The sequence below is a fragment of the Acomys minous genome (assembly GCF_964271855.1).
Source record: "Acomys minous genome assembly, chromosome: 16".
In the NCBI taxonomy this organism is placed as follows: Eukaryota; Metazoa; Chordata; class Mammalia; order Rodentia; family Muridae; genus Acomys; species Acomys minous.
Genome location: NC_140498.1, coordinates 37,367,787 through 37,385,519, shown reverse-complemented (window position 1 = coordinate 37,385,519; position 17,733 = coordinate 37,367,787). Strand labels below are relative to the sequence as shown.

The window sequence follows — 17,733 nt, the reverse complement described above, 5'->3', positions numbered from 1 at the left end:
TTAAGTTGGAGGATCATAGCAGACACACCTCATTAAATCCTTTGGACATCTGAAAGACAGCACTGGTCCTGCATTTAGATGAGCCGCAGGCACACAGAGCACAGCCAGAGGCCATACGTGAGTGAGCAGGCCAGTCAAGCCTAGGTGAGCAGGATGCTAGCGATGCTTGGAGACGCCAGCAACAAATGATCTTGGGCATCTTTCTCATCTAGGAAAAAAAAAGAAAATAAAATGAAATATTGATCCCAGGAGATCCCCGTCCACTGCATTCCTGTGTCACACTTTCCCAGCCCCTGTCCCAGCTCCCCCTGCGTTGTTTACTGACGATTTCCTTCCCTGAAGGGACCGGTATTGTAGCATATGCATTTAAAGTTTTAAATGATCATGAGAATATGGCCATAAGAAGAAAGCCAGGAACACTGGCATCGACAGGTCACTGTGCCAGCCCACACCACAGAGTAGGATATGAGGTAGAGCAAAGGAAACGCGGTAGGCCCTCCCCACCAAGCTGACGCGGAGAGCTCCCTGCCTTCCTCCTTCTGTGCTCTGAGGGGAAACGTTGACTCTTGTCTCCTGCCCCATGCCTCAGGAAGCAAACATCCTGGAGAAGAAGCTGGGTCATTTCCTCCAAAGGCCAAAGGCACCCCAGCACCCACCCTCCATACAACTCTCAATAACTTTGTGTTTCTTGTGCATGCTCTTCTGACCACAAGTAAATATGACATATGACATGCTGGCTATGGCATACTGTCCTGGGCAACTGTCCTGAGCCTTCTGATGCCGTAAGTACCAAGACCCTGACATACTCTAAGCCTGTGGTTCTCAGCCATCCTACTGTTGCAAGCCCTTAATACAGTTTCTCGTGCTGTGGTGATGCCCTAGTCGTGAAATTATTTCCATGCTACTTTATAACTGTAATTTTGCTGCTGTAATGAATCACAATGTAAGTATCTGTGTTTTCCGATGGTCTTAGGTGACCCCTGTGAAAGAGTCACCCCACACCCCCACCAAGGGGTGGAGACCCCCACAGGCTGAGAACCATTACTCTGATGCCTTTCTAGTTCCCTGCTGCACAGAGTGTATACACCTCGGCTTTCCAACCATGGGTTCGTAGCTGCTGTCAAGGCGTGTTTTCAGCCGCCTTCCCCTAAACATGACCTGTAGTGGAAGGTTTTGGCTTCTTTAACAACTCATGTTTTTATTTTATGGAGATGTGTTTTTGTTTTAATCTCTAGTGTGGGATATGGGACGGCTGGTAATCACCTCAATGCAGCTCGGAGAGGACCGTGGTCTTTGCCAGCTGGAGAGCGTTTAATACTGAGGACTCAGAGAGGGTATAAATACTTGAGAGCCCAGAGAGAGAGAAAGCTTTGAGGGTTTTGAGGAGGAAGGAGGTTGCTTGTTCGTCCTTCTGTCCTTCTGTGTTTGCCATTGCTGGACTGCTAGATACCCTGACATCTGAGATTGGTGGTTTCCCAAAGAACCTGATGACCCAACCAGCCAAAACTAAGTCTAAAGAGCTCTGGGTCCCCTGTCCCTTCTAACCTTCTTTCTCTCCTACCTAGAGTTGGGGGATTGAAAGGGAGGTAGAGCCTTAAGGAACCCCAAATAAAGTATAATTTAAAAGCAGCACTTACAGTAACCCTCCTCTGACTGCCCTACAGGCTGAATATCCTTAAGAGTGCAAGCCACAAGAAGGCAGCACTCCTATGTAATTTATTTATCTAGTGATGAGCAAAAGAGGTCCCCTGTTTCTTTTTTTTTCCAAGACAGGGTCTCTCTGTGTAGCCTTGGCTGTCCTGGACTCCCTTTGTAGACCAGGCTGGCCTCAAACTCACAGCAATCCATCAGCCTCTGCCTCCCGAGTGCTGGGATTAAAGGCGTGCGCCACCACCACCCAGCTGGTCCCCTGTTCCTAGTGGCCCCCCAGGCTGCATTTCTTTTAGTGATCTTGCATGTACCCCTCTGGTCTGAGCTAGTTTCTGCAGCTCTTGCCTCTCTTCCTGCTGGAAGCCTTCTTGGAATTGCCCATAGTGTTTCCCCCATTTCCTGGCCCTGTGCCGGCCTACAGCTCTGCGCGCAGCTCAGCATCCTCTGTAAGAAACTCCATTCGCACCCGAGATTTCAGATCCCTGGGCCCAGTGACTTCTCCTGGCCAAGTAGCCCCTTTAAGAGACCTGTCTTTGTATCTGAACTGTAGCCCCTGTGGTTGCATCTGTGTCCCTCCTCCTGTCCCTAGGTCACAGATCCCAGGACAAGGTCAGAGCACAGAAGATTGATCGATCTGCCATCAGGACCAGGATCATCAGCCTCAGGGAAAAGCTGGTAGAGCCTCTCCTCCAACAGAGCACGGCCCTCTCCATCCTCACCTCCAATGCCCCCATCCTACCTCATGCTACTTACAGAGCTTCCCGGGGAGGCAGGACACCCAGGTCAAGGAGGGGGTGGGACTTACCCCAGCTGCCCAAGCCCAGAGGACACAAGGACACAAGGCAATGGGTTCTCATGAGTCACAGGTGAAACAGCACTGGCCTAGGGGGGGGTCTCTGGAAACTGATTCCTCCTCCTATGAGCACCCCGAAAAGCATGATGCGTTGTTCCTCAAGACACTTCACTGCCCTGCATTCAGTCCCTCGCCGCCACCCACTCCAACCTAGTGGTCTCCTCATTCCAAATGTTGAAACACACCTGGAAGGCTCACAAGACCAAGTGGCCCACCTTCACAGTGCAGGGCTCCTGAATGGCAGGAGCTCGGTCCATACTGTGTCAAGAAACACCTGCCCCAGCCTGTGGCATGCTCCAGTGTGCCTGTCACAGAGATGCTCTCTCCCTAGAGTTAAGGGACTCCACCCTGGTGGCAGTTGGTGTCCGTGTGTCTCTTGGGAGAGTTATACCTGTGACTGCTGTCACAGCTCTGGAGTCCCACCCCTTTGGCTGCCTTTAGCTTCCTGTTGGCCTCTAGGCACTAATCAAAACCTTCCAGCATGTTCTTCGTGTTGAGATAGGCAATTCGCTCCCGTGGCTCACACCAGCACAGACTGGCTGTACCTGCTTCTCTGAGGCTTCTTGGAAGTCCTGAAGCCTCTGCCTCTGTCTTACTCGCCTCTGAGTTTCTCTTCTTGGAATAGAGGAGGTGAGGGACATGCCTGGAAACTGTAGCACTGGGGTCTCTGTGCGGCGGGGACCTCCTCATCGTAATCTCTTTACACTTTCCTAAGTAATTGGATTGCTTGAGTTTTTACTGGAGACCCCCAAAAGGTCAGGAAGTGGCCATTGATTCCCAAATCCTCTTTATAATGGTATGTTTGGGAGTATAATTTTACAGGCAGCTCTCCCACTTTGAGTTTGTCTGTCTGTGTGTCTGTCTGTCTGTCTGCATGTATGCATGCAGGTTGGTTGGTTTTCATGATAGGATCTCAACGTGTAACGTAGATCAACTTTGAACTTTCAATCCTCCTGCCTGAGCGCTGGGGTTATAAGTGTGCATGTCCAGCCTGGCTCCAAACTCACATTTTTAAAAGAGGAGGTGAGAAGGTCATTGTTTACAAATTGTGTCTATACTCTGTCTGTCTTGAAGTGGGGAGAGGTGAAGAGCGAGGGGATGGATGTGGGGATGCATGACGGCTAAGCTGAGGATGACAGATGATTGATGGACAGATGATGGGCCCCCTGCTGTCTGCACATGCGTCTCTGCACATAGCTTGTGGCTTGACCTGGACAAAGTCCAAGATGTAGAACTGAGGCACGGCCAAGGATAACAGAACAACTTAGACTCTTGTTTGGTTGCTCGTGTGTTGCTTTTGCTTTTGATTTGACAGGGTATTGCAAGACCCAGGCTGGCCTCAAACTTGCTATGCGTAGGAGGCTAGTCTCGAACTCACAATCCCCCTGCCTCCACTTTCCCCTCATCCAGGATAACAGGAGCATGGCGCCTACTTCTCAATGGCACCTATCTCCCATCTCCCAGGCCCTGAAAGCATGTCCCTTCTATTCTCTGGCTATTTATCTGGCATTAGGTTGCGGGCCGCAGGCCATGAACTTACCGACACAGCTGGTCTTCTTGTGGAAACGCCCATCAATAGAGCAGTGATTCCCTATCAGAGACTGATAGTACTAATGGCTGGTGGGGTCTGAGGGGCTGGGGCACACAGAATAGAGATGGGGCCATGAATGGCTGTCCTGTAGCGATCCAATTCCCAACCAAGTGGTCGTTCTCACTGTCTGTGCAACCCTGTCAGAGCTGAGCCTGGAGTTTCTCAAGCATTAGACAGGGATGGGGACCATGTGGTGTTGCACCCCAGGCCTGACAGCACGTGAGAGGATGATGCCGGGAAGCAAGCCCAGAGAGTGCAGACCTGTGTAAATTCCAGGCTTCTCGCAGGCAACTCCACGTTCCTCCAAGGCCTTGCAGAGGGAAGGAGCCCTTCCACCACTCAGCACCCCTGTGGCACATCGTCCTTCCAGTGCCCTGGACATCCCAGGTGCCTGTAGCCTCAGGCCCCTGTGCCACCTGGTCCCCTGTCTGGGTCACTCAGTGTCTTGCTCCTTCTGACCTCAACTCAGGGTCACTCCTCATGAATGGTCCTCCATGAATGGTCATCACATCCCTACCCTGGTCATCAATCCTTGTACCCACTTCCCCATTTGTTTTTTTTTTTATTTACTGAAAAAAATTGAGCATTGTAGGCTCAATTTTCTTAACCAATATATTTTATTAACAACTCAGTGACCAAGCATACGTCACGTATAACCTGACTAACCAAAACAATAGGAAATGAGGATTAATGGACACAATAACAATACTGTAAGGATATCAGTTCCGAGGAGCGATTCTCCTGGCACAATCTGCAGGATTTCTTCTGTTGGAACCTAGAGTAACAAGAACCCAGAACCTCAGCAGGAGCCGGAGCCCTGAAGCCTTCCCTCGAGCGGTTCTCTCTAGGAGCGTCTCGAAGTGCAGCGATGAACAGCCAAAACTATCCCAAGTCTCCAAAAAGCCCCGCCTCCAGTTCTGGGTTCATTTATATGTCTCCTCCCAGAGTCTGTTCACGGAATCTTTTCAGCTGGCAACAATCAAGCTCCCGCACAAGGTGGTCGGTCTTCTAGTGGATTAACCTCACCTGTTCTCTCACAAGACTGTTCCAATCCCACACTTGGGATCCTAAAAAACAGGTTTATCTCTCCTTCAGAGCATTTCCTGTGAGAACTGTATTTACACTTTTTTCTACCCCCTCCTTTCCCCCGCCCACCAACTTCCCTACTTCCTCTCAAGTTCATGGCCTCTTGTTCTTTTATTAGTACTATCACACACATACAGAGGTAGGGGGGAAGGAGGGAGGGAGGGAGGGAGAGGTGTGGGGTATATATGCATGCAATCTGCTGAGTTCATTTAGCGGTGGTCATATGTACACTGTGTAGGCATAAGGTTATTGTGTAATTCCAATGCTGAGTCCTGTACCACTCATATCTGGATTCAATCCTTGTTCTGAGATCTCCTGTCTCAATGTTGTGTAAACACTGCTCCCCAATTGTCCCTTGATATGCCAGTAAAGCAACTTACAGCCAATCGCTGAGCAGGAGAGAGAATAGGATTGGACTTCCTGCCAGCCAGGGGAGGAGGAGTTAGAAGAAGAAGTAGGGGATTAAGCCATGGCCGAGGTCCAGGAGACATCAGTAGAGAGAGCTCAGCAGGTAAAGCCACAAAATGCCAGTGTCTCTGGGATGCACTCCCAAATTGGCTTAGAGGATTAAGAACAGAGTAACAACTGCTCAGTTATCATGTTGTGAAGCTTATTATTAAACAAATACTGAAGAGTCTCAGCTATTTGGGTGGTAGCTGGGTTAAGAGAGAAACTGAGGAACAAATGCAGTTGCCCACTTGGGATCGGATAACCTACTGGAGGCTCATCCCTGGAGGGAACCAAGCCATCCTCTCTCGGTGGCCATTGATTGCCTGTAGCTCTTCCTCTAGAAGTGGGGTCATGTGAGATTTCCCCTGGCCACTCTGGCATGTCGGCTGATGCTGTCACTCCAAGCACACTGTTGGGATTTCATGGATGTGGCTTCCCTGTCCTGTCCAGAATACACCGTCTCGCAGTAGGCATCCTGGTCCTCTGGCTCTTAGAACAGTCCCAGAATGTCCTGTGAGGCTTAGGCATAGGGGTTGAGTTGCAGATGGACCCTATGAGGTAGTATACCCCATAGGCACTTATGTTCTACATTTATAGTCTCCATCTACTGGGGAAAAAAAGCTGAGAGCTACATTTATCTGGCTGGGTTGGTATGCAAGTTGTGTGGTCCCAGCTAGGCCTGGGAGTGTGAGGACGTCACAAGCAGGTAGATGGGTCTGGGTCACTCACCAGGCTGGGCTGGTGGGCAGGCTCCATTTTTTTTTTCCTTCTTAAAATAATTCTATGTGTCTGCTTATTTATTGTCACTTGCTTCACAGGTAAAGCATAAGCCTTGGAGAGGAGGTCTCTGCAGTGCACACTGACCACAGGCTCCAGCACAGGCCCCAGCAGGGGCCCCAGCACAGGTCTGCCACTGAGCATCCTGAGACACTCAAGAACTCTCACTTCCATTCAGTCTCAGGATGGTCACACCAGCGCAGTTGTCAGCTCTCTGATCACACAGTGGTCCATCCCATGTGACAGCACAATGGTGTGGTATGCCCTGCTCTGTGGCAGCACAGGTCTTCTGGGATCAGGAGGAAACAACGCAAGCATCAGCTGTGGGGTGAGGCATCACCTGTCACTCTACACACAGCAGGGCTTGCTGTTCAGCTCCTCGGGGCCCTGAGGATAATTGACAAGCATCTCACAGTCCCAGGGTAGAAGGAATCCTTCTCGGTGTTGTCTGGATTCTCTGACTTGGCCCTTCTGCAGGTGAATCACCCCTGTTAATCCTCTTCTGGGAGACCAGGGAAGACCTCCCGGGACTGTGGGAGGCCAGCGGGCAAAGCAGACCCAGGAGCGGCATGTCCAGGCTGGCTTGGATCATTCTAGAAGCAATTCTAACTTGTCTTCAGATGCCAGACAGAATCCCTATTCCTTTCCATGAAGCCTCAGACCAGCCCTGAGACAGATTTGGGGACAAGCACATAGCTGGATATCTGCCTGTCCCATTGACAGCCATGCACACATCAGCTCTGGCTCCACAGGCTTTACAGACCCTCACCTGTCCTTTCCTCCTAAGCCTAGAGAGGCCGGGTGACTCACCTCCTTCTCTAGCTGAGCAGTCCAAGACACGAACATCCAGCTTATCACACAGCCAGTAAGGCGTAGGTCTGTCTGCCCATGCCTGTTTTATCTATGGCGTCAGAAAGATGACACCAAGAATTTAGGGAGAGCTTCTAGAATGCCCCCCAATTCCAGCCATTCCAAGGCTTGAAGCCATATTCAACTCCAGAGGACCTCTCTACCCTCAGAACTCTCCTTCAGCCCCCTAGGACATAAAACCTTAAGTGAGGGGGTGACTTCTTGCTCCTCCACACAGAAGCATCTGTCCCCAAGTATGACCTTGAACACAGTCTCTGTAACTGTTAGGATCTGGAGTGGCCCCAAACAGGTCTGTGTTTTCAGGGCACATCCCCAGAGGCCATGGGTCCTAAGTGGGTGGGACTGGCTGGTGGAAACAGATCTCTAAAGGCAGAAATTTGACAATTACACCCATTTTCCTGCTGTTCTATGTGAACAAGCTGGTACTACAAGTTCCTCCTCACCCACCATGTCCTCCTCACCTGCCACGCCCTCCTCACCTGCCACGCCCTCCTCACCCACCATGCCTGTCCCTCCATCCAGAAGGCCAGGCATTGTAGATGATTAATAGCTGTGTGATCTATTATCTCTTGTGCCAGCCCATATCAAACTCCTACAATCAGGCCTAGAGCTGTAATCTAAATGACCCTTACAGCGGGGGTTCCCAAGGTTCCACCAAAAAAAAAAAAAAAAAAAAAAAAGACTGGTGACATGCAATAGTCTACATGTCTGTATAGGCGGAGGCTCCCCCAAGCTCCCACAACCAGGACTAGAGGTGGCTAACAGCCCGAATGACCTCTCTGTTATCATCTGTATGACTGAGACTAGGCCAGACCCTTCCATGTGCCCCTTAAGCGAGTACGGATAGCCTATCTCCTGGACACATCTTCTTGGAATAAATGACATGTGCCCTGAGTCAAGTTTCAGTGTAATTACACTTGCTCGTGCACTGGGGGTTGCATTATACCTGGGAACTTTTGACCAAATTATACTGTGTTTAAATGTGCTGGGAATAAATAAACCTCCTGGGATCAGACTTCCCAAGTCTTTATCCAGGTTGATGAAGTCTGTCTGGACTGAGTTTTCCTTCTCATCTCTTCATGGCTCGTTTCCCTGCAGTGACTACCTCCCGGGTCCGCCTCATCTTTTCAAGATGGCCTCCTTCCCACCTAGCTGCCCCTAAATTGACCAATTTATATACTTTCTACACATAGTGGGACCTTCCATTTGGGGTCTTCACAAACTGTTTTCTGGGGACTGTGAACTGGGTTCACAGCTTCAAAGCCAAGCCTCGTAGTGAAGACCCTCAAAGACTTGCCTGAATCTCCACACCAGGGCACTCTGAGGAGCCACAGCCTCCTTCCTGCTTATGTGCTTTTCAGAAGCCATCCAATAAGGGCCACAAGATGCTGGCCTTGTGCACATCTAGTAAGGCCACGGGATGCTGGCCTTGTAGACTATCCTTTCCCTGGAATGGCTCTGAGAGCCATAGCCCTCTACTTGGAGGCACTATCAGAAAGAGAGCTGGCTTTCAGACTTCTGAGATCCAACAGAAGCTGAGGCCAGGCAGCAAGTAGTAGCCTCAGGCTGAGAGAGGCCATGTGGCTGCCTACCAAGGGGGTAGGAGTCAGGCAGTGGCACAAACGCAGGGGCCTCCTGCCACTCCTGTCTTACCACAGCAAACCAGAATGGCCCAGCATTTACAGCTGGCTGCAATCATGGAACGGCCTTCCACTCACAACAAAACAGCACAGACGTGGAGTTTTGGTTTGGTTTGACCCTCCGTAGCCAAGGCTGTCTTAGAACTTGCTATGCAGATCGGGATGACCCTGAAGTCACCATCCTCCTGCCTCCCCCTGTCCAGTGCTGGGGTGACAGGCCTGCACCGTCACCCACCTGATGTGGAGTTTAAAGCAGTCAGTAACTTGATCCTTGGCTGTGGTCAGGGACTCACCCCACCATAGCTTCAGTAAGTTCAGAAGAAAGAGAAGAGTCTGTATGAACCAGTACAGACCGGATTGCTTTTGTCCTTTCTCCTTCAGCAATCACAGCTTACACAACTTACCTCACACTGTGGCCTGGGCCTGAAGTGTCCTCAAATATTTTTAGTTTACCTTTTTTTTTTTTTTTCTGTGTTTCACTTTCCCAAAACTCATGGTAATAAATCTCCAGACATGGTCGATCTTCTGGGATTCCTCTCTTGAATGGTGACATTTGATTTCCAAACACTCGCTGGAAACATACATGGTCCCCTGTTGCAGGAAGCAGGCGAGAAGCTTGATGTCCAGATGTGTGTGCCTTCCAGCTTTCCCCAGTCCGTGGTCTGCCTTTGGATCAGCAACAATTACCTGAACGGCCACTGTGAGTTCATTAGTTTTGGGGTGTAGCTCCCTGAGGACATCTCCACGTAGCAAGCGCAGAATCTGAGGCGCTTCCTTAAAAACTATGTGTCAAAACCAAGAACAAGTCTGTCTGCAGCCGCAGGCAGCCCTTCTCCCCTTGATCTGCTTTGGCAACTGCATCTGGTGTGAGAGGCGCCTGAACCCAAGCGTGCACTGCCTTAAGCAGCAGCAAGCAATCGGCCAGCAGCTGAGTCTGACTGCAGTTAGAGCCATGGCACCGGCCTTTAAATTGGCATCATTGGCATCCAGGTTATCAATCAATGGTTCTGCCATTTTAGTTGCATGATGCTGTTGGTATTTTTTATGTTATCAGGCACGGAGCCCTTGCATGCATTTTGCATTATCTCCACAATCCTGTCTGACAGCTCAACCAAGCAGCCAGTCAGTTGCCTCTTGCCCTTGCTGATCCCAAATCTTGAAAGGACAGTAAACATCACAGAGAGACTTTCCAAAGACCATGGACCAGTCACTACTGTGGACATTTCTTTTTCTTTCTTTCTTTCTTTCTTTCTTTCTTTCTTTCTTTCTTTTTTTATGTTGTTTGTTTTGTTTTGTTTTGTTTTTGTTTTTCAAGACAGGGTTTCTCTATGTAGCCCTGGCCGTCCTGGACTCACTTTGGTGATCAGGCTGGCCTCGAACTCACAGCGATCCACCTGCCTCTGCCTCCCAAGTGCTGGGATTTAATGTGTGTGCCACCACGCCCGGCTCTGTGGACATTTCTTAAATAACCTCTGCCTCCAATCTTCTGGTCTTTAAGCCACACAGCAAAGTTTCTAAATTCTGCTTCATCTCTGCAGTTGAAGCCTGCAGGGTTGTGCTAGTCCAGGGCCACAAACTTTTGTCTCACACTATCTGCTCGCTCCAGCTTTACCTGGACAGGAGACGAGGGTTTAGGTAGGCAGTGCAGGCTGGTGACACACAGAGGCCTCGTTTGCTTTCTGTCGCTGTGATAAACACCATGACCAAAAGCAACACGGAGAAGAAAGGGTTTATTTCCCCGGATAGCTTCCAGTCCATCATGAAGGGAAGTCAGGACAGGAGCTCAAAGCAGGAGCCCGAAGGCAGGAGCTGAAGGAGGAACCATGGAGGGCGCCATTTACTGGCTTGTTCCCTATGGCTTGCTCAGCCTGCTTTCTTATATGCCTCAGAACCACCTGCCTAGGGTGACACTGCCCACGGTGGACTGGGCCCTCCCTCCCTTATGGATCAGTAATCCAGAAAATGTCCAACAGCCTTGCATACAGGCCAATTTGCTACGTATCCTTCCTCAACTTCTTTCTAGATGACTGTAGCTTGTCTCAAGCTGACAAAAAAACTAAGCAGCCTCCCAGTGTTCAAGCCAAGTCCCCAGATGGGCTTATTGCCAGGTGTGTGTGTGTGTGTGTGTGTGTGTGTGTGTGTGTGTGTGTGTAGGAGAGATAAACATGTTTTTTGTTTAGATCACAAGTGGAGGATGAGAAAAAGACTTGTGAGAGAGCAGGTGATATTTATTCCCTTAGAAGTCGAACCACCGTGTGGGGGAGATTGGTTGTTAACCAGCTGAAAAACATCCTTGAACAAATTCTGAGAGGAGGTATAAATGTAAGCCAAAAACAAAAAGCAGAGCCTTTGGAGACTGGGGATAGTTTTGGCTGTTCATTGCTCCTCTTCGAGAAACTCCTAGAGAGAACGGCTCAAGGGAAGGCTTCGGGGCTCTGGGCTCCAGCTGAGGTTCCAGGTTCTGCTTGCTCCAGGTTCCAGCAGAAGAAATCCTGCTGATTACACCAGGAGAATCATTCCTCAGAACTGAAATCCTTATGGTTTCATTATTGTATTCTTTAATCTCCTTTTCCTATTGTTTAGGTTACTTAGGTTATAAGTGAGGTACTCCCAGTTAATAAGTTCGTAATAAAATACATTTGCTAAGAAAATTGAACCTAGGTGTGTGTGTGTGTGTGTGTGTGTGTGTGTGTGTGTGTGTGTGTGGTTTTCTTAGGTGGGGCTTGCTGGAAGTCTCAAGGGGGCATAGTGAGACCCAATCCATTTATTTTCCTCTTTCATTCATACCCTGCCCTAAAACTGAACATATCTGCTCCATGCACCACCACCCTTGCCCTGTGCTAAGCAAGCTCCCCACAGTCCCAAATGCAAGAGGCCGCACACCTGCAGACTGAAGCCTCCATAACTGGAAGCCAGAGTGGACCTTCTGGCTCTGAGTTGATCGTCTCTGGTGTATGTCATAGAGGGCAGTTTCAGATACGTCCAGCAGGCCGTCACATGAGGTACTGTCCTCACCGAGCCGAGTGAATCACACAGGAGCAGATGGAGGTTGTGGGCAATGCTGCTGTTTTACATAAGGTCCCTGTGGGGTGGCAGACGCCAGCCAGCTGAGAACACACAGGAAAGGTCTGAGGTGCACATCATTCTGTTAGATGCTCTTTCTAGAGATGAGGGGCACATCATACTGTTAGATGCTCTTTCTAGAGATGGGATGTGCAAAGTGACCTCAGTTTCACTTCTTCTTCCTTCCCTCCACCCTCAGGAAAATGTGTTCTGAGTTCAGTGGAGTCAATTTCAAAAATTAATTCTGAAAGAGGCTACCAATAGGTACCCATACTTTAATAATGACCCGTTACTGACAAGGTAAGGCTGAGAGAAAGGTCTGGAAGTATGTGTGCCAAATGGGGTAGAATGGTCACCTTTCTGATGTTCGGGAAGGTACAAACTAGAAACAGAGACAGACAGACCGGAAGTCTGAAGGGGGAGCCAACTCAACCCTCTGCACCTGTCATCACAAGGCTGCAACCAACAGGCCTTATCCCAGGGCTTAGAAAGTTCCTGGAAGCCTGAGGCCTTCTGGGAAAAGGTCTGTTCCTTTAGCATTTGGGCAAAAGGACTAGAAGCACATTGCTATATTAGCATTTTCTGTCTCTTTAATTTGTGAGTCAAGTAAACACCGAGGTGAAGAGACTGGGATTGGCTTCTGAGAGGAGGCCAGGGCCAACAAGCCGTGTGACTTTTCTTAAGGTGTCACCTATCTTAATGACACAAGTAGTATATAAAGTGATTATCTTATCAGAGGAGTCTGACTGAGGTCACCCATGTCCTACTCTACCCAGCCCCTCTAAACCGTGACAGCCTTGCCTCCTTCCGGAGTTTCCCCAGGCCTTGACAGTGTGTGTGTGTGTGTGTGTGTGTGTGTGTGTGTGTGTGTGTGTGTCCACGTGTCCACTCACATATGTAGAAGCCAGAGGACAGCCTTGGGTGTCATTCCTCAGATGTCACTTTTTCTTTTCTTTTTTTTTTTTTAAACAGTCTCATTGTCCTGGGACTCACTGAGCAGCCACTGAGCACTGGCTATCTAGTGAGCCCCTGGGATCTTCCAGGCTCTGCTTCCCCAGCTCTGGGAGTGTGTGCCACCACACCTGACTTTTTGACATGGGCTGTAGCGCTCAAACTCAGGATCCCCAGCCATATGTTTAAAAAAAAAAAAACCTGCAGTATATATACACTGGGCTACAATTTGTTTTTCTTTTTATCAACATGTCCCCTAGCTCAAACAAAACAAGAGACTTCTGTCACTTATAAAGGAAATTGGCCTTGGGTGCTGATTCTACACCCATGCTTATACACATCTCTGCCTCAGTTTCCCCACTAGTGGCATGGAGGCATTGCTGGTGGGCGCTGGTGTGCTCTGGAGTTCTGAACTGTCCATCAGGCCAAGCTGACACCCCAGGCTCCTCTTCCTCATCTCCATCGCCTTCCCTGGTCCTTTGTGACTCACCCCCTCCCCTCCCTTCCCCGTGGTCTGCTCTGCTGCTTCTAGGGCTACGGAAAAAGAGCTCAGTGGCTGTCTTAAAATAGCTGCCCGGCTCTCTCCTGCGCGCCTCTGAAGCAGCTGCGTTTGGTTTTGTCTGGAACTGTCTGGAAACCGAGACAATGGACCCAGGACACCGTTACCAATCCTCAGACTAAACATCTTGTCAATCAACTCTCAGACCGGGGGCTCACACAGGGAATAGGTGGTCCCCACGGAACATCTCTTTGTGCCTGCTGAGGGTTAGAAGCCTAAGCTGGGGACAGCCAGCCCTCCCCTGTGCACACTGCCCAGTGAGAAAGGACACTATCCAGGACACTCAGCTTGGCTTACCCCTGCCCAGCTCTGCTTCCTACATGGTTGACACCGGGCAGTTCCAGGCAAGCATTTTCCATCCAGGAGACCCAGTAAATGTCACAAAGCACTACTCTGTCCTCTGGTGTGTGTTCTGTCACCGAAACATTTCTGAGACCAGGATGAGCTGTGGAAATGATTCGGCTCACAGTGCTGGAGAGTGGGAGATCTGAGGGCATGACGTAGGCGTGAGAGCCTATGGTGAGAACCCCGAGTCACATTGCAACATGGTGGAGGGTCCAGGCAGTAAGAAAGCTGTAAGCTCAGCTCTCCTCTAAAAACCAAGTGGTGTCACCTTGGGGCCCACCCTCAACAGTTTAATAACTGCTAGGCAGGCGGTCTCCAGGGCGCCCTCTGTGGGTCACTGCAGGTAGGTGCAAGGCTTTTCTAGCACCATCACCACCTCCACCACACACCATGGCTTTGCACTCTGCTGGGAAGTCTCACTGCCCTTAGGTCGCTTCTTGCCTGCCTGGGTATATTCCTACTCCATGTGGGGACAAAGATGTGGCAAGAGCCTAACTGGAGACATGAGAAGAGCCGATCTGGTGGGACAGCCATATTGAGAGTGGGCAGAGACACTCCTGGGGCAGCCATGTTAAGTGTGGGCAGAGACACTTATGGGACAGCTATGTTGAATGTGAACAGAAACACTCTTCTACGGGCTGGAGTCCTGGACTAAATGAACAGACAGAAGGCTAAGCACACGCTTTCTGTGCTTCCGGGATGTGTCTACGATGTGACCAGCCTCCTCTTACTTTAGCCTCCACACCCTCCCCTCTGGCCAATGATAGACTGTCTCCTTAGAGCCGTGAGGCAAAGTAAACCCTCCACAAAGGCTCGCGTCAGGAATTTTGTTACCAGTAACAAGAAAAGTGACAAGTACAGAAGATTGGTGCCTGGAGCTGGGGCACACAAGCAAGGGGTGGGGGGCTACTGCTGCTGTGGGAAACCTCATCATGTGGTTCTCAGGCCTTTTGAGCTGCTTTGTGGGAGGCATGCGGAAGAGCTTGGGATTTCGTGCTAGAAATGCCCTGGGACACTGTAAGCCCAGGTTAATTTGGGACATTTTGATAAGAGCCTGGAAGACAAGAATGCGGAGAGAAAGGTGGACAGTAGAGACCCCAGTATTGAAACGTATTGGCCACGTGGACTTTTGCAGACTGTATTTTGCCTTGTGAGACGGCCACAAACCGATAGGGACAGGGGGTGGAAGGTTCATGTCTTAAATGCAGTGTGTTTGGATGGCGGGTTGACAAAGGGTAGAGTCCTGATAGTGAATGCTGGCTGTCAACTCGATGAGATTTTGAGTTACCGTGGGAGCAAGCCCCTGCGCAAGTCTGGGAAGAAGCCCCTGGATTGGCTTGACTGAGTTAAGAAGGCTCTCTGTAGCATGGGTGGCACCCTCCAGGGCTGGGGTCCTGAATTAAAGAAAGTGAGCTCGTGTGTGCTGAGGCAGGGGGATTGTGAATTTGAAAGTATCCTGAACAGCAAGGCCCTGCCTCAAAAATAAGTAAGTAAAAAAAGTGTGTGTGTGTGTGTGTGTGTGTGTGTGTGTGTGTGTGTGCGCGCGCACACACACACACAGAGAGAGAGAGAGAGAGAGAGAGAGAGAGAGAGAGAGTGTCAGTCCTGGCTACAGAAAACAGGCTCCCTAAAGTCCCTCAACATTGTTTTAAGAGAGAGCATTTATTTTTTCACTTTTTTTCCCCCCACAAATGAACCAGCAGAGAGAGAGCCAGTTGGAGCCCATGGCCACAGAGCCGCGACCTGTCACTTATTGTCCTGGTGTTTCTTCTTTTAAAAATAAATAATGTGTTTTCTGTGCATTGGTGCTTTTCCTATACACAAGTCTACGTGAGGATGCTGGGTTCCCTGCAGCTGGAGGTAAAGACAGTTGTGAGCAGCTATGATGTGGGTGGTGGGGATTGAACTCAGGTCCTCTGGAAGAACAGACAACCGAGCCATCTCCCCAGCCCCCGCTGCGGTGTTTCTAACTGTTTTTCATAGTGAATGGTGTATTCTGAAAGCTCCTCAAACAAGTTTCTGGGGAAAGTACTCTCGTTTGTAGACGAAGACGGCAAAAACTCAACAGAGGTTAGACCACAGCTCTATGAGACTACACCGTTTGCTCGGCAACCTTCAGAATTCAAACCCCATCAGGCTAAATTCAGAGTCTAGACTCTCCTCAACAGCACTCCTTTTCTTTCTTTCTTTCTTTCATTCTTTTTTGTTTGTTTGTTTGTTTTGTTTTGGGTTTTTTTGGGGTTTGTTTGTTTGTTTGGTTTTGGTTTTTTGAGACAGGGTCTCTCTGTGTTAGCCTTGGCTGTACTGGACTCGCTTTGTAGACCAGGCTGGCCTCGAACTCACAGAGATCCACCTGCCTCTACTTCCCAAGTGCTGAGATTAAAGAGCACTCCTTTTCTTAAAACCCACAATATAAGAGCATCAAAACTGCAAATATTCAAAAACAGGAGCGATTCATTGGGTCAAATGACTGAGCAACCGCAGTGCAAGGGACTCAACTGATGTACAACAGGGGGAAAGATTTTTATTAGTTTGGGGAGAAAGGTTCCTTCTCTTTCCTCATCCTCTCTTTCAGGATCGAGGCTGGTGATAAAGGCGGTAAAGTGGTGAGTTCTCCCTGGCAGCTGTGTCTCCAGGGTCACCCCAAGCTGGAGGACAGGCGGTCTCAGGGCAAAGGCCAATCAGCCGTCCCTTCTAGCAAAGCACCCTGTCCTCAGTGCACTCAAGGCGGTGGTCACTGAGGAGAAAAACTGCACTCATTCAGATCTATCGCTTTCCTGTCCCCTTGGGGACCCTGGAAATAGGTGGCAGCCTGGGTATGGTGGGAAGGTCCCAGCAGCTAGGGAGCCATGAGAAGGCGTAGAGCTCCCCCGTGTGGCGAACCTGGGAACAGAGCCTCCGCAGCTCTATGCAGGACCCCTGGGCCGCCAGCACCCATTCTTTTCTTCATTGAACCCTTCGAAGTCTCGTTCGTGTCCTGAGGGTCTTTTCGTCTTTGATAGATGTCCTGTTAAGATAGGACTGCCACGGTCCTAGGGGCTCTCCCATCGGCAGTTTGACAGAGAGATTTCGTTTTATGTATTCAAGTTTGAGGCTGATTTCTTGTTGTTTTTACTTCTTTTATTTTGTGTGGTGATGGGGCCTTGCCATACTACATCAATGCTCTACCGAGCTCCTGAGCCACAGCGCAGCCCTGACTTCTTTTTGACGCATAAACAACTCTTGGCACCAAAATAAAAACTATAAAACATACAGATCCCATCTCCTTATTTGCTGTCCTGTGCTCAGTGCCACAGCCAGCCAGTTTATGCTTCTGGCCTATTCTTTCCGTGCTCCACTTTTACTTGTTAAGAAAAGCAAACAATGTTCTTTGTAAACTATATTTTAGAAGCTACCATGATTGTAGAAAGCCTCGCCCTTGTGTTGGTTCAGTTCGTTCTTTTGTCGTTTATTTATTGCTAATGTATATTCATTGTACTTAGTGATAAATTTCATGAAGATAATCTCATATATGTCAGGGACTTTGACCCTGTTCACCTCTCCTCCCAGTCTCCCCACCCCCACCCCACCCTCACTCCCTTTAAAGGTTTTCCTCCTAACCACCTTCCACGGGTCTCCTTCCTCCTCCCCACCTTTCCTTTCTGCTTCATGTCAAGTCATATATATGTGAGTGTGTGTGTGTGTGTGTGTGTGTGTGTGTGTGTGATGTATATGTGAATATGTGTGAGTGTGTGTGTCTGTGTTTGAGTGTGAGTGTGTGTGTCATATATATGTGAATGTGTGTGTGTATGTGAGTGTGAGTGTGCATCATATATATGTGAATGTGTCTGTGTGTATATGAGAGGGAGAGAGAGAGAGAAAGAGAGAGAGAGAAAGTATGTATGTTATAGATATAGAT

General features: G+C 49.4%; 1 long non-coding RNA gene across 1 annotated transcript; it reads left to right on the top strand.

The window, feature by feature from the left end:
* The first annotated feature begins 665 nt into the window (after positions 1–665).
* On the top strand, positions 666–10,140 carry LOC311585961. Its single transcript, XR_014775405.1, has 3 exons — positions 666–782; positions 6,449–6,735; positions 9,429–10,140. It is a non-coding gene; the product is annotated as an uncharacterized lncRNA (long non-coding RNA).
* Positions 10,141–17,733: the final 7,593 nt, after the last annotated feature.